Source organism: Polypterus senegalus, chromosome 7 (assembly GCF_016835505.1).
Source record: "Polypterus senegalus isolate Bchr_013 chromosome 7, ASM1683550v1, whole genome shotgun sequence".
Classification (NCBI taxonomy): Eukaryota; Metazoa; Chordata; class Cladistia; order Polypteriformes; family Polypteridae; genus Polypterus; species Polypterus senegalus.
Window position 1 is genome coordinate 108,420,881 of NC_053160.1, and position 17,867 is coordinate 108,438,747.

Genomic DNA, 17,867 nt, shown 5'->3' on the forward strand with positions numbered 1-17,867 from the left:
GTATCTTTTAGAATGTTGTGTCTTGTTGTTAACGTTGAATAAGTAACTGGTTTGCATAAAGGCTGTGTGAATAAGAAGCTGTATGAGTAGTAGTGTCATCTGCAACTGGACTGTTTTTGGGCTATTAGCCAGCCAAATAAGTATCTAAGGGTAATAAGAAACTTATTTTAGCTTTGGGGTGCTTTTGCACGTGTAATGTCAATTTAATATTATTAACCTATAGGCTTTTGGAGTCTAATAAATGTAATGTCAATGTAATATAATGTCTAATAAAATAGGAAGATAATCAAACTCACCACTATATTTAATATGAGATACATTAAATATTCCAAATTCAGTGTTTCCTAATTAAAACAGGAATTCTCTTGCTCTGCCCAGTTTTTGAAAACGGCGCCTTCTGTCGTCCTTCTTCCAATCTCGTCATCTGTGCCGATAAGGAGACTGCCTGCCGGTCTGTCTGGACTTCATGCGTTTTGTTTTCTGCTCGACTAAACCATAGTCGTGAAGAAGGAGGAGCCTGACTGTGTGACATTCAGCACGCCGCTCCTATCGGCCCTATGCTCTCAAGCACATTTGATAAGAAATGGACTGCATTATTTTTCTTGTTCGTCCGGTGATTCGGTTGGGATGTTACCGACTATATCGGTAGGAGTTTATTTTAAAATGTATCTCATCTGGTGTTGTTTAATGTTTTTTACCCGATGATTGTATTCATACGTGTAACGGAACAATGAACCTCTAAACGACAACTGGTCACTGCGGCTGCTTGAAGGCTAGGGCCCCAGTGTTGAATATAGCATTTTTGACACACGTTCAATGTTTATTTCGTTGTCATTGTTCCGGTGGTTTATGCAGACATTTGTAAGCAATAAGAATGTGACGTATTTATACTGAAAGTCGTATACAATAAACAGATATAGGGATTTCGGAAAGGATGCAGCAACACCAACGCTAGAATTCCCTAGCCCGGGATGGGCAATTTTGACTCCTGAGGTCTGCGGTATCGGCTCAGGGTTTTCACTGTGGGCATTTGTACAGTTAGCGCAGGATTCGGGCCTGTTAATTAAAGCATTATTTAATTTAATTATTTTATATGCTGGTTTTGCTATTTTTTTTAATCACAACACCGGTACAGCGATGTTTGTTTGCGCACAAAGGCCCACTTGTCTCTTCACGTTTGGGCTAACCTCTTGCTAGACATCTAAAACGTTTTAATAAAATAGTACATTTTTGACAATAAGAAGGCCCGAATGATAACGTATTAATCAGTGCATATAATTATACATGTTAAGCAAATTATCTGCTTTCTTTTGAAGAGAGTTTTGTTTATCTGCAGTGATATTATATAAAAATAAACAACGTACGTGTTGAAAATATTGGAATATACAAACAATGATTAAAGCAAATGCATGTTCTACTGTAAGTTCAAGGATGGTTGCGTCGATTATCTACCTTCACTACTGCTTTCCAGATCCCTTAAGATTAGGAGGGTGGTTGTGAAATGAGACCGTAGTAAGTCCTTGGCTGCATTACAGTGACAAATAAACGACTCTGGAAGTGTCATCTTAAAAACAGTTAAATGCCTTACATGCGTTAGATTTTGCTTTGAAAAACCAGGAAGGACATGGGAGCATAACATTGTGTTTTAGTCAATACTTGCATAAGTTTTAACTTTTGTTTGTCAGACAGCTTAGCACTTAAGATATTTTTCCGCTGTGAATTGCTGAGAAGTATAAGATATTGTCATGTGTAACAAAGAAATCCACCTCAAAATACCAGGTAAGGTTTTATTTTAGGTCCTTTAGGTCTCATGTTGAAGCAGTCGAATGTTTTATGATTCAAGGCTTCTAAAAGAGTGCGTATCGAAGTAAGTCAATGCTACCGAAACGATCATATGTAGTCAAAAGTAACATGATTGGTTTAAATGCTTTATTTATTTATGAATTTTCTTTTTTCTAGTCATGACGTGTAATTTTGGGAAATATGTTTTCATATGTATTCTTTTATTGCTATATTGTCATTCTAAGTGAGGGTTTTAAAGTTATTTTGTATGAAAAATAAGTAAAAGTGGCAATTAAAGTATTTTTCACATGTGTAGAAGAGAAGTGAGAAGTAATTTCCTCATAGTGGTCGTTTGTTGTGAAAGTTACTATTGCAAAGTGGAACTAAACTAATACTGTATATTAATATCACTATTAGATACATTACTTCACTAATGTACTGTCACCACATTTAAGTTAGCCTGTTCCATTGTAGATAAAGTTAATTGGTGATTATTAATTTGTGTTTTGTACATGAGCATGGATGTGCAAGTAATTATGCCCTGCAGTCTTATATAAAAACAAACATATGAATAAATGAAAAAAGTTTTTATGGTGGGCTATTGCTATAAACAATATCACATTATTAATTTGCAAATGCATACTGTATGTTATGAAAACAACCAAATTCCTGTTTGTCTGTTTCTTATTTGATATTCATTGAATTGCAATACATATGTGATAGTGATACATTTTTGGTATTCAATGGATTAATTTTTGTTAGTTTTCGTATAAATTGTTTAGGTAACAGAGATATGGGTGCGAGTACAAATGGCTAAAATAAGGCTTCTGCACAGGTGTTGTGGGCTACAACTAGTGTAATTAGCTCAGTAATAAGGTAGAACTTAAGAGTATAACCACATGAGCTATATGAGATGGTTTGGGAAGACCGAGGGGAACATACAGGGAATAGTACAATACAATACAATTTATTTTTATGTAGCCCAAAATTACACATGAAGTGCCACAATGAGCTAATGGAATAGTGAAGTGATTATGTCAGTTAGCTAGCCTGAAAGTGTCTAGTCTCTTCCAGAAGGTGTTGGAAGTGCTGCCTAGATCAGCATGTTGCCACTACAGTCATAGTTGTGCAAAGTGGAATTAAGGAAAGAAAATTTTGTGTATAAAAATTAGAGTTCTTGGCCAATAATATTTAACCATATATTTATACCATTTATTGTCTTTTTAAAGACCACATCTTTGATAATTTCAAAAATATGCCCTATTCTATGTTTCCTTAAAGTACACACTTAAAACATATTTTTAACTAGCAAAATACCCGCGCTTCGCAGCGGAGAAGTAGTGTGTTAAAGAAGTAATGAAAAAGAAAAGGAAACATTTAAATAATAATGTAACATGATTGACAATGTAATTGTTTTGTCATTGTCATGAGTGTTGCTGGCATATATATATATATATATATATATATATATATATATACACACACACACACACGCATATAAACATATATATATATACACACACACACACACATATATACATATACATATATAGCAAAATACCCGCGCTTTGCAGCGGAGAAGTAGTGTGTTAAAGAAGTAATGAAAAAGAAAAGGAAACATTTTAATAATAACATAACATGATTGACAATGTAATTGTTTTGTCATTGTCATGAGTGTTGCTGGCTTATATATATATATATATGTATACATAAATATTTACATATACTGTATACACACACACATATACATACACATATCTATCTATTTATCTATCTATCTATATAATCTATATATCTATATCTATCTATATATCTATATCTATATATCTATATATATATATATATATATATCCTTTGGGGTGCGAGCAGCTGTTGCTAGGGGTGCCAGAATCCATCGAGGAAGAAAAATTAAAACATTATTTGTACAAAATCTTAATTTATCTATCCATTCCTAAATAATTAAATGAGCAGGCTATTTCGTATCAGTGCAATACGCTGCTTGTTAAAACAGATGACTCCTGCTCTTACGTGCACTTAGTGCTGCGTGGGTATTATGAACTATTGTATCTGTTGAAGTTCTATTTAAATTTTAAATATAAGTAATTTTTATTTGGTCGACATAAATATGTTTAGTAGGAATGTAAGTTAAATTTAGTCATCATTGCATAAATTTTTCTTCACCATAGAAATTTAAAGACTAAATTCAACTTCCATTCCTACCAAAGATATTTCTGGCGACTAAATAGAACCTGCTTATATCCAAATTCGAGCTATTGAGCTGTAAGCCTGCCTGCCTGAATAAGTCACCGTCGCTTCGCTCTTACTTTTTTACCATTCATTTAATCATGGCTACATGGAAGGAGGATTACACTGAGTATGGCTTTACCAAAACAATTATTGATGGCGAATAAAGTATCCATTATTCATAAAGCTTCAATTGGTGATCTGTTTTCTCGTTAACCTCATATTTTTTCATACTTCTTCTCAAACCAAGGGGGTGCGAGGGTAAAATGAATCGGGAAGCGCTGATATATATATATACACTGCTCACAAAAATTAAAGGAACACTTTAAAGAAACACATTAGATACATCAGATCTCAATATGAAGTTGGATATCTATACAAATAACGACTGGGCAATGTCTTAGGAACAAAAGGATGCCAAGTCTTTTAATGGAAATAAAAGTTTTCTGCCTACAGAGGGCTCAATTGTGTAGACACCCTAAAATCAGAGTGAAATGAAGATGTGGCAGGCTAGTCCATTTTTTCAAAAACTTAATTTCTGCTACTCAAAATGCTTTTCAGTATCTTGTGTGGCCCCCACGAGCTTGTATGCATGCTTGACAACGTCGGGGCATGCTACTAATGAGATGACGGATGGTGTCTTGTGGCATTTCCTCCCAGATCTGTATGAGGGCATCCCTGAGCTGTTGTACAGTCTGAGGAGCAACCTGGCGCCTAATGGACCAAAACATAATGTCCCACAGTTGTTCTATTGGGTTTAAGTCAGGGGATCGTGAAGGCCATTCAATTGTTTCAATTCCTTCATCCTCCAGGTACTGCCTGCATACTCTTGCCACATGAGACCGGGCATTGTCGTGCATTAGGAGGAAACCAGGACCTACTGCACCAGCGTAGGGTCTGACAATGGGTCCAAGGATTTCATCCTGATACCTAATGGCAGTCAAGAGGCCGTTGTCTAGCCTGTAGAGGTCTGTGAGTCGCTCCATGGATATGCCTCCAAGATCATCACTGACCCACCACCAAACCAGTCATGCTAAGCGATGTTACAGGCAGCATAATATTCTCCACGGCTTCTCCTGACCCTTTCACGTCTTTCACATATACTCAGGGTGAACCTGCTCTCATCTGTGAAAAGCACAGGACGCCAGTGGTGGACCTGCCAATTCTGGTATTCTATGGCAAATGCCAATTGAACTCCCCGGTGCTGTGCAGTGAGCACAGGGCGCAGTAGACATTTGGGCCCTCAGGCAACCCTCATGAAGTCTGTTTCTGATTGTTTGGTCAGAGACATTCACACCAGTGGCCTGCTGGAGGTCATTTTGTAGGGCTCTGGCAGTGCTCATCCTGTTTCTCCTTGCCCAAAGGAGCAGATACTGGTCCTGCTGATGGGTTATGGACCTTCTATGGCCCTCTCCAGCTCTCCTAGAGTAACTGCTTGTCTCCTAGAATCTCCTCCATGCCCTTGAGACTGTGCAGGGAGACACAGCAAACCTTCTGGCAATGACACGTATTGATGTGCCATCCTGGAGAAGTTGGACTACCTGTGCAACCTCTGTAGGGTCCAGGTATAGCCTCATGCTACCAGTAGTGACACTGACTGTAGCCAAATGCAAAACTAGTGAAGAAACAGTCAGAAAAGATGAGGAGGGAAAAATGTCAGTGGCCTCCACCTGTTAAACCATTCCTGTTTTGGGGGTCATCTCATTGTTGCCCCTCTAGTGCATCTGTTGTTAATTTCATTAACACCACAGCAGCTGAAACTGATTAACAACCCCCTCTGCTACTTAACTGACCAGATTAATATCCCATAAGTTTCATTGACTTTATGCTATACTCTGATTAAAAAGTGTTCCTTTAATTCTTTTGAGCAGTATATATTGAACATGTTTCGCCCTAATTCTGGGCTCATCAGGCAGTACACACTCACTGCACCCCCTCTCGGGAATCGAACCCGAGGCGAAGCCTCTCATGTTGTGCCACTGTGTGTGGTTCATTTATTTGACAGTATGTAGATCTGTGTGTGTGTATATATATATTGTAATAAGAAGAGACTTGAGGCATGGCGAGGTTTGGGGCAGCCACCCGTTTAATGCGGTTTCCTGGCTGTAAAAGCAATTGATTCATGTAAGGCAAGTTTACACGACAGAGTCCAAAACAGAACTGCCTCCCAGAGCAAAGGCAGGAGGCTTTATAGGATGGTGGGCGGAAGTGATGTCGTCCTCTGTGCCGGAACTGGAAGTGATGTTGTCATCGGGGCCGGGACCGGAAGTGATGTGTCCCGCTTCGAGGTGGCGGCTCCTGGTGGGATATTCCGGGAAAGACCTGTAGAGAACTCAGAAAGAGTGTTAGCGTACCCCGCCCTCCCCCGGGCAGATGTATAATCAGTCCTCTCTAAGCCCTTCAGCTGCCTCCAATGCACACATGTGTCACAATATATATATATATTGTTATTTTTTGCTCGTTTATTACGATTATATAGATATTTATTGATTCCCTTCTTTAGCTGACTGCTTGCTCATATAAGATGCTCCGCTGGTTTTTTGTGAAACAGCCTTTACACAGCTTCTCCGCTGTTTTATAAACGAACGACATATAAAGCCATCACCTTGTCAATTGTGTAATGCGTTTTTTGAACAGGTTTGATGCATGGAAGTGATCACTCGTACTGTGTTCAGGCAGTTCACGTGATCTGCTCTCTTGTGTGATGTTGCGATGTCCACGGCTTTATTTAATGTTAGCTAAGACCCGGCACTTAAAAGTTTCTGGCTGCACTCCGGTTGTAATATGCTGAAGCTCTGTGAGCTCACTCTTGAGAATGCAACGTATAGTTGTCCAGGAGAAAAGCAATCTTGCCTCAAATCAATGGCAACCTTTTGCAGTTAAAAGTTTCTCGCTACAGCAAATTCAACTCCGTTATAAAGTGATCCAGTCTCGTTTATACCTCGTGTCTTCTCATTAAAGTTGTACCTCGCGAATGAAATATTCGTCAAAGGCATGACAAACGTTAGCGTGAGCGTGTCTATAAACTTCATTTAAACTTACGGTTTACACCGTGCTTTGTTTCCGCAGTAGCTGCACTTATGAATATGCTTTGGAGCTCTTCCTTGTTTTCTACGTACTGCGTCAGTTCACATGATTACGTGGGAGGCGTGATGATGTAAGACGCAACTCCGCCCTCCACGGCCATCAAGCTGAAGTCCATTACAGTATATGGAGAAAAATAGGTTCCAGTTATGACCATTACGCGTAGAATTTCGAAATGAAACCTGCCCAACTTTTGTAAGTAAGCTGTAAGGAATGAGCCTGCCAAATTTCAGCCTTCTACCTACACGGGAAGTTGGAGAATTAGTGATGAGTGAGTGAGAGAGTCAGTCTGTCAGTGAGTGAGTGAGGGCTTTGCCTTTTATTAGTATAGATTTACCATTTAAAGTAACTAAAGTCAGAGTATTTGTATATTGTAAGAACTTATACATAATCAAAAATGCTTACACTTACTGTTTTTATTAATGTTACTCCTTTGATGCACTATTTTGCTGTAGTTATTTTTCAAGACAAAATGCTAAGAGGTGTTGCTTTTTAATGGTGGTGCAGTGGTAGCGCTGCTGCCTCGCAGTTAGGAGACCTGGATTTGCTTCCCGGGTCCTCCTTGCGTGGGGTTTGCATGTTCTCCCTGTGTCTGCGTGGGTTTCCTCCGGGTGCTCTGGTTTCCTCCCACAGTCCAAACACATGCAAGTTGGGTGCATTGGCAATCCTAAATTGTCCCTAGTGTGTGCTTGGTGTTTGGGGGTGTGTGTGTCCTGCGGTGGACTGGCGCCCTGCCCGGGATTTGTTCCTGCGCCCTGCCTGGGATTATTTCCTGCCGTGTGCCCTGTGCTGGCTGGGATTGGCTCCAGCAGACCCCTGTGACCCTGTGTTAGGATATAGCAGGTTGGACACTGACTGACTGTTACCTTTTAAAGATCAAAGTTCACAGAAACTTTAATGTAGAAATGAAGGAGTTAAGAGCTAGAAGTTGCCACAGATTCTGATTGCTAGTAGCAAAAAAGATGAAAATTGCTTTAAACATTCAGAGCCAATGTCTTGAAATTTACTAAAACAGCATACTTTAGCAGAAAAAAGAGCATTATTTTGACATGTATTAAGAAAAACACCTCATAAGTTTTTCTGTGAAATATTCTGTCACGATCCGGGCTGACTGTTCTTGACTGATAAAAATTTCATTTCGTTTGAATGGATGTGATTTGTATTGGCAAAGTATTTTTTCCACTCTTAAAATAAGTGTTTATGGTAATTTAGTCTTTTTCCCTGATAAACTTTTAACCAGTTTTAAAAGGACAGAACAAAAATCTCTTTTCAGACTTTCACCTGTATAATAGCACTTTGAGCTATGTTTTTGTATGAAAATGTGCTATATAAATAAATGTTGTTGTTGTAATACTCTACATGGAGAAGCCATCTAAAGTAATCTATCCACCCATCTTGTCTGTCTGTCTTCAGTTCTTCTCTATCAAATTTTAAAGCTCCTTTCCCTCATATAAACAGCATAAAGTGACAGTTCTAATTTTTGTCAAGCACCTTAAAGGATACCTAGTCAGTCTCACAACCAGAGTGAAATATAAGGGGTAGGGATATAAAGAGAATGTGCTTAAATGTTTAGCCATTTGAGATTGAAGATCATTTAACAAAATAAAGAAAATAGTTATTACCTAAGCCTCAGCTCCTATCTTTACCACCAATCATAATGCGCTGAATGTGGAAAACAAAATTTGAACCTAGCTTAATTTTAATACTGAATGTCAATTCTATAAATCAAATTTGCCCAACTGAATCAAATCAAGTGTAATGACAAAGTGACCTTTGACAGCCACAGGTAAAATGGATTTTGGAAGCCTTCCTTGCTGGTCTTCGTTTTTCTGCATACTCAAATGATGCCTATCTTACGAATGCACCAACAGTTTGCCATAGCTGCAGTTGCAGCCCTGTTTCCATCTAGTCACAAGTGTTAATAAGATGGTAATTTCAGCAATGTTGAAGCCTTCAGCAGCAAAATTGACAAAGAGGGCAGCCCATTTGCATCAAATGGGAATTGAAAACCACAAGATACATCCAAGATAAATATAATAAACTTATAAACTGTTACATTTGATGTAGGGATGTGACTTTTATTTTTTTTCTACAGGTTGAAATGTTTTTTGTAGCCAGTTAAAACATTGAAGGATTCAACAAAGGAGTCTTTAATTTATTTTTACCTGCAGATTACTTTTTTCTGTGCTGTTTATTCAAGATTTTAAAACCCTTCCAGCGAAGTCTATTGTTATTGTGTGTTATTTTGTATCATTGTATTAAACTGTATGTGATTTTATGTGTGATTAATCCACTGCATCCACTGAACATTGTCATCTCCAGGCAGAGGAGTAGCTTCAGTGACAGACTTTTGTCACTGTCCTGCTCCACTGACAGACTGAGGAGATCGTTCCTCCCCCACACTATGTGATTCTTCAATTCCACCTGGGGGAATAAATGCTAACATTATTCAAAGTTATTGTCTGCTTTTTTTATTTTTATTTTTTTCATTTTTATTACTATTTAATTTAATATTGTTTCTTTGTATCAGTATACTGCTGCTGGATTATGTGAATTTCCCCTTGGGATTAATAAAGTATCTATCTATCTATCTATCTATCTATCTATCTATCTATCTATCTATCTATCTATCTATCTATCTACAGTGGTGTGAAAAACTATTTGACCCCTTCCTGATGTCTTATTCTTTTGCATGTTTGTCACACAAAATGTTTCTGATCATCAAACACATTTAACCGTCAGTCAAATATAACACAAGTAAACACAAAATGCAGTTTTTAAATGATGGTTTTTATTATTTAGGGAGGAAAAAAATCCAAACCTACATGGCCCTGTGTGAAAAAGTAATTGCCCCCTGAACCTAATAACTGGTTGGGCCACACTTAGCAATAACTGCAATCAAGCGTTTGCGATAACTTGCAATGAGTCTTTTACAGCGCTCTGGAGAAATTTTGGCCCACTCATCTTTGCAGAATTGTTGTAATTCAGCTTTATTTGAGGGTTTTCAAGCATGAACCGCCTTTTTAAGGTCATGCCATAGCATCTCAATTGGATTCAGGTCAGGACTTTGACTAGGCCACTCCAAAGTCTTCATTTTGTTTTCTTCAGCCATTCAGAGGTGGATTTGCTGGTGTGTTTTGGGTCATTGTCCTGTTGCAGCACCCAAGATCGCTTCAGCTTGAATTGATGAACAGATGGCCGGACATTCTCCTTCAGGATTTTTTGGTAGACAGTAGAATTCATGGTTCCATCTATCACAGCAAGCCTTCCAGGTCCTGAAGCAGCAAAACAACCCCAGACCATCACACAACCACCACCATATTTTACTGTTGGTATGATGTTCTTTTTCTGAAATGCTGTGTTCTTTTCGCCAGATGTAGCGGGACATTTGCCTTCCAAAAGTTCAACTTTTGTCTCATCAGTCCACAAGGTATTTTCCCAAAAGTCTTGGCAATCATTGAGATGTTTCTTAGCAAAATTGAGACAAGCCCTAATGTTCTTTTTGCTTAACAGTGGTTTGCATCTTGGAAATCTGCCATGCAGGCCGTTTTTGACCAGTCTCTTTCTTATGGTGGAGTCGTGAACACTTAATTGAGGCAGGTGAGGCCTGCAGTTCTTTAGACGTTGTCCTGGGGTTTTTTGTGACCTCTCGGATGAGTCGTCTCTGCGCTCTTGGGGTAATTTTGGTCGGCCGGCCACTCCTGGGAAGGTTCACCACTGTTCCATGTTTTTGCCATTTGTGGATAATAGCTCTCACTGTGGTTCGCTGGAGTCCCAAAGCTTTAGAAATGGCTTTATAACCTTTACCAGACTGATAGATCTCAATTACTTCTGTTCTCATTTGTTCCTGAATTTCTTTGGATCTTGGCATGATGTCTAGCTTTTGAGGTGCTTTTGGTCTACTTCTCTGTGTCAGATCACTATTTAAGTGATTTCTTGATTGAAACAGGTGTGGCAGTAATCAGGCCTGGGGGTGGCTACGGAAATTGAACTCGGGTGTGATACACCACAGTTAGGTTATTTTTTAACAAGGGGGCAATTACTTTTCACACAGGGCCATGTAGGTTTGGATTTTTTTCTCCCTAAATAATAAAAACCATCATTTAAAAACTGCATTTTGTGTTTACTTGTGTTATATTTGACTAATGGTTAAATGTGTTTGATGCTCAGAAACATTTTGTGTGACAAACATGCAAAAGAATAAGAAATCAGGAAGGGGGCAAATAGTTTTTCACACCACTGTATCTATTTTAAAATTATATTTAATCACATTTAGTATATCATTTAAGGCACTGTAACTTTTCAGTGCTTAATTGCATAGCGACGCTAATTCTTAGGTGCTCATTTATTACCAGCTGTGCTTCAGGGTGTGTATTTAGTACCTCAGGGCTCATTTTCAGCCTTACTAAGACAGACATTAGCTTCACAGAAGAGCAGGTTGACATGCTAGTCTTTCTTGCAAAAAATTTGGAAGTTACAAAGACATCTTAGTTTTTTTATACAAAATGCAATATGCACTTTTTGCATTTATGCAAAACTTTTGTTTACAACAAGCCACATTAATGTACTTTTTACTTGAGCTTTTTTATTGTTTTAATATTTTATGTATGTTGTTTACAAAAGATTGTAATATTTATTCATTTAACATTTAATGACATTTGTAAGATTTCATTGTACTACCTCAGTAACTATTTGTTTTTATTCATGTAAAAAAAAAAAAAGTTGACCGGATTTAAACTTGTTTAGTTTTTATTACCTACAGAACTTTACCATTGCATTTTAACGAAGATTGCACTGCTGTGAAGTATTTGCATTTAATGACAAAAACTATTGCTTGTTTTTGTTAATCTTAAGACTTTATCCAGCCATCCATCATCCAACCCTCTATATGTCTGCTTGAGCCATTCCCAGCCAACACAAGGCACAAGGCAGGAAACAAACCCCAGGCAGGGCGCCAGCCCACTGCAGGGCACACACACACAGTTACACACCAAGCACACACTAGGGACAATTTAGGATCGCCAATGCACCTAACCTGCATGTCTTTGGACTGTGGGAGGAAACCGGAGAACCCAGAGGAAACCCATGCAGACATAGGGAAAACATGCAAATTCCATGCAGGGAGGACCCAGGAAGCGAACCGGGTCTCCTAACTGCGCGGCAGCAGTGCTACCCACTGCACCCCCATGCTGCCCGTTAAGACTTTATTAAATGCAGAATTGCAATTTGTTTAAATAACTTTTTTTAAGTAACATTACATACTGCATTGGGTATTGAGAATGATTTTGAATTTCATTAATTTTCTTACAAGTAGCATTGTATTAAAGCTTGAAATTTTGGTATTATGACAACTTTATCTATGACAGTTATCGATGTCAATGAGCACATGGCAGTGCAAATACTGATGGTGTTACTTGCTTATACTGTAGATTTTTTGGTAGACTGATGCTTTGCAGAGCAATATGCTTTTCAATATTTAAAATTGTAAATAAGTAAAATCAAATTCTGGACATTTTTAAAATATTGTATTTAAAACTGAAGGGTTTGTGCTCTTACAGTTTTATTCTCTTTGTTCCTAATGAAGTGGTGACACTGTTATGTCTTACCACCTGTGTAAGCATGGCTGCTTTTTGTGTTGTTACAGTAACTGGGTTTTCTTTTATGGAGTAATATGAATCTACACTTTTATACTCTAATGACTGATGTCTTAAATACATTGTGGTGGTGAAAAGGAGTGTACCCCAACTTCAGAGTATGTAGAATCCCTCAGCAACTGAATAATAGATATTTGTAAGTGTTCTCTTTCTTTACACGGGTCACTTATATCTTGGCATTTGCTGTTATGGGAGGTGCGCACCACACATAAACTAGGAGCTGTCCTACTCAGCAATTTTTAAATGGTATTGTTTAGCTGAATAAATTTCACACCATCCACTGCTCAGATTCCTTCTTACTTAATTCCCCTTTTTCACACATTGAATTAAAATGACTAAAATCAAACAGGAACACTCAGAATCAACTGCGTGTGACAAGATACTTTATATCTCACCATGTGTCTGCCCATGCACAGTGACTGAGAGAAAGTCACAGTGGGCAATGAGAGAGCAAGTACACGAAAAAGAGAAAGGCATCCTAATAGTGAATAGGAAAATGAATGGTGCACACCTGAAATCGCATCTCTTAATGTTTAAGCACTAATCACCTACAGTACATAAGCATAAAACAGAATAATTTGCGGAGCATTTTTCAAGGCTAGCAGACATTCTAGAGGCACAATATGATCTGCATGACCTTCCAGCGCTTAGCAGAATTTGGCAAAAATAAGATTAATATTAAATCAGAGTTGCTGTAATTTAACATTGATTAATTAAGATTTCCATTTAAACCTTTACATGCTTTGAGTCTTTGTATAAATTGCTTGCCAAATTGTTAGGATTTTAACTTCACGAATAATGGGCACAAAGCAGTCTTAACAGTGTCTGCAACACTTTAGAGGCAAGATGGACAGGTACTCAGTGCAGGATTATAATACACGCCCATTTGTGTCCTGGGTCTGGCCTGGATTGGACCTTCCTTAAACACTTCTCCTGGGGGGCATCAAAGAAGCATCCTAATCAAATGCCTGAACATCCTTATCTTAGCTTGTTTTGATACTGAGGAACAGCTTTGAGCAACTTTGAGCTCCTCCTGAATATCTGCACATCTTACCCTATGTCTAAGGCTTAGCCCAGACACAGCAAAGGCAATTAATTTCTTCCACATATTTCCATGTTCTAGTTATTTCAGTCACTACCCACATCTCGTGACTATAGGTGAGGGTGGGAACATAGATCAACCAGTAAACTGATTTCACCAGTAATTCACCACGACTGACTGATACAGCATATGTATGACTGTGGACACTGTCCTGATCTGCCTCTCAGTCTCTTGTTTACTTCTTCCATCACTCCTGAACAAGATCCCAAAATACTTTAACTCCTCTACTTGAGGCAGCATTTCATTCCCAACTTGGACTGGGCACTTCATCCTTCTCCAGCTGAGAACCATGACCTTAAATGGTCCTGTCAATCATGGAGAATCCACTACATCCACTGAACAGTATCATCTCCAGACAGAGGAGCAGCTTCAGCGACAGACTACTGTCATTGTCCTTCTCCACTGACAGACTGAGGAGATCGTTCCTTCCCCACACTATGCGACTCTTCAGTTCCACCCGGGGGGTAAACGTTAACACATTACAAGGTTATTGACTGTTATACCTGCCTCACACTCTCCATTTTGCATTTTTTAACTTGCACTGCATTTATATCACTGTTTAATTAATATTGTTTTTATCAGTATGCTGCTGCTGGAGTATGTGAATTTCCCCTTGGGGATTAATAAAGTATCTATCTATCTATCTATCTATTATTTAAATATGTTTGATGCTCTGAAACATTTAAGTGTGACAAATATGCAAACAAAAAGAAATCAGGAAAGGGGCTAATATTTTTTCACAGCACTGTATATACCGAGACACATAATTACACAAAGTATGTATTTGTGAACATATGAACATTTATAGAATAAAAACAACAGAACCACAGGAACTAAATGCAGAGCATAAGCACCTGCCTATACAACATGGCAAAGCATGCAGCCAATCCTGATTATCATTTAGCAAGAAGAAAGCAAATTAAATATAGAACTCATCTACAGTTTATGCAAAAACTCTCCTTCCCTCCGTCCCGTAATGCCCATTACTGACATGCAGGAAGAATGCATGACAAAAAAAGAGCTCATCTATACTATGTTACTAAAGTATTTTATCCTGTATCATTGATAGAAAATGTCAGCTTTTTTTTCTTGCAGATGCCATCCAGCTCAAAATGCTGCACCAAGCTTGTTTATGTGGGAGCAAATGTTGTTATTTTTTTAATACCTCAAAATGAGCAAGTGGTACAAAGTACAAGAGATACCTTGTTTGAAAGGGCTGTACCTGGATAATGTTTAGATCTGGTTGAGAAAAGAAAGTCTACCAATTTGATTTGCAAATAAGTTAACCAAACAATTCATACACGCTCATGAATACGATATGGAAGTGTTTGACTTGTGATGCTCAAGTTAATTCTTCCTTGTAAGCATATTTAAAATCAGCTTCAGCTTCAATAAATTTTATTGACTTTGTTATTGTCCATTTTAATTGTTATAAATACAGTTTCAGTCTAATTCCATGGTATAGTTCCTATTAAGAGATGTCACACGAATGCACATAGGGGACAGTTTAAGGGCTTGAATAATTGTAATCTTGACAGAGGTAAAGGAAGCCATCAAACTGAAGAAGGAATCCTTTCAAGCTTGGTTAGCTCGTGGGACTCCAGATTGAGCTGATAGGTACCGACAGGCCAAGTGGAGTGTGGCAAGTGATGCAAGTGGACGGCAGTGATTGAAACAAAATCTAGGGTATGGGATGAGTTCGGTAAGGCCATTGAAAATGACTTTCGATCAGCCTCAAATCGATTTTGGCAAATTGTCAGCCGACTCGAGGTGGTGGGAGAAGCATTCCTTCACCCGTGCTTTATTTAGCAGGAATGGAGTGCTGCTGACTTCACCTAGGGATACAGTCATGCTGTGGAAGGACTTTTAAAATCCCACCAACAAGTCTTTCTTTCAGGAAGCAAAGTCAGTGGATGCTGTTGGGCTGTCTAGGCTGAAATGCCTCCTGAACACTGCATAGAGACTGGAGACAGTGCCTAGGCATTGGTAAAATGGGATGGTCATTTTCAGCTTTAAGAATGGTGACTGGAAAGACTGTTGCAACATTAAGCGGATCACACTACTCAGTCTCCCTGGGAACACTCAGGATTCTGGAATGGTGGATCTGGCTATTGGTCTAACACCTCAGATTCAGGAGACACAATGCGGATTTTGTCCCAAATATGGAATAATGTACCCTCAAAAGGAATCTAGTGGGTCTACATATACACAATACAATACAATTTATTTTTGTATAGCCCAAAATCGCACAAGAAGTGCCGCAATGGGCTTTAACAGGCCCTGCCTCTTGACAGCTCCCCAGCCTTGACTTTCTAAGAAGACAAGGAAAAACTCCCAAAAAAACCCTTGTAGGAAAAAAATGGAAGAAACCTTGGGAAAGGCAGTTCAAAAAGAGACCACTTTTCAGGTAGGTTGGGCGTGCAGTGGGTGTCAAAAAGAAGGGAGTCAATACAATACAATACACAGAACAGAACAAATCCTCAATACAGTATAATGCACATATGCAATTGCACATATGTTTTGTGCAATTGGAAAAAGCATACAACCACTTCCCTCAGAGTATCATGTGGGGAGTGCTTTGGAAGTATTGCAGGCTATTCGTTCCCTGTACAACAGGAGGGAAAGCTTGGTTCCCTTTGACAGCAGTAAGTCACTTGTTCCCAGTGGGTGTTGAACTCCACCAATTCTGTTCATAATTTTCATGGATGGAGTTTTTAGATGCAGGCAATAAGCTTTGGGGGTCCAGCTTGGTGGCCTCAGGATCTCATTACTGCTTTTTTGTAGATGATGTGGTTTTGCTGGCTTCATCGAACTATAACCTTAGACACACATTTATCGTTTTGTAGATGAATGTAAAGTGGCTGGCATGAGAATTAGCACCTCCAAGTCTGCTCAGCGCCCGTCGCTCTGCCACAGATGTCAAACTGTCCAGCTCCGTGCCCACAATAGAGGCTGCCTTTCTCACCAGTTTGTCCAGGCGTGAAGTGTCCCTCTTCTTTATGCAGCCTCCCCAACACACAACCGCATAGAAGAGGGTGCTCACCATAACCGTCTGATAGAACATCTGCAGCATATTATTGCAGATGTTGAAGGATGCCAGCCTTCTAAGGAAATATAGTCGGCTCTGACCTCTCTTGCACAGAGCATCAGTATTGACAGTCCAGTCCAATTTATCATCCAGCTGCACTCCCAGGTATTTATAGGTCTGCATTCTTTGCACACAGTCACCTCTGATAATCACGGGGTCTGTGAGGGGCCTGGGCCTCCTAAAATCCACCACCAGCTCCTTGGCTTTGCTGGTGTTCAGTTGTAGGTGGTTTGAGTCGTACCATTTAACAAATTTCTTGATCAGGTTCCTATACTCCTTCTCCTCCTGCCCATTCCTGTTGCAGCCCACGATAGCAGTGTCATCAGCGAACTTTTGTACGTGGCAGGACTCCGAGTTGTATTGGAAGTCCGATGTATATAGGCTGAACAGGACCAGAGGAAGCACAGTCGCCTGCGGGGCTCCTGTGCTGCTGACCACCGTGTCAGACCTGCAGTTCCCTAGATGCACATACTGAGGTCTGTCTGTAAGATAGACATAATCCATGCCACCAGGTATAAATCTACTCCCATCTCTGTCAGCTTGTTTCTAAGGAGCAGAGGTTGGATGGTGCTGACGGCACTAGAGATGTCCAGAAACAATTCTTACTGCACCACTGCCTCTGTCCAAGTGGGAGAGGGATTGGTGGAGCATGTAGATGATGGCATCCTCCGCTCCCATCTTTTCCTGGTATGCGAACTTCAGAGGGTCGAGGGCGTGGCGGACCTGTGGCCTCAGGTGGTGAAGCAGCAGCCGCTCCATGGTCTTCTTCACTTTTGACGTCAGGGCAACAGGCCTGAAGTCATTCAGCTCACCAGTTCATGATACCTTTGGGACTGGGGTGATGCAAGATGTGTTGTAAAGCCTCGGGACTCTCCTCTGTTCCAAGCTCAGGTTGAAGATGCGCTGTAGAAGA

General features: G+C 39.4%; 1 protein-coding gene across 2 annotated transcripts in view; it reads left to right on the top strand.

Moving 5' to 3' along the window:
* The first annotated feature begins 497 nt into the window (after positions 1-497).
* Positions 498-17,867, top strand: part of rusc2 (RUN and SH3 domain containing 2) — a 347,767-nt gene continuing 330,397 nt past the window's right edge. For both annotated transcript variants that reach the window (XM_039759148.1, XM_039759149.1), the window contains exon 1: positions 498-645. The gene's annotated coding sequence lies outside the window, so the exon portion shown is untranslated. The remainder of the gene's footprint in view (positions 646-17,867) is intronic.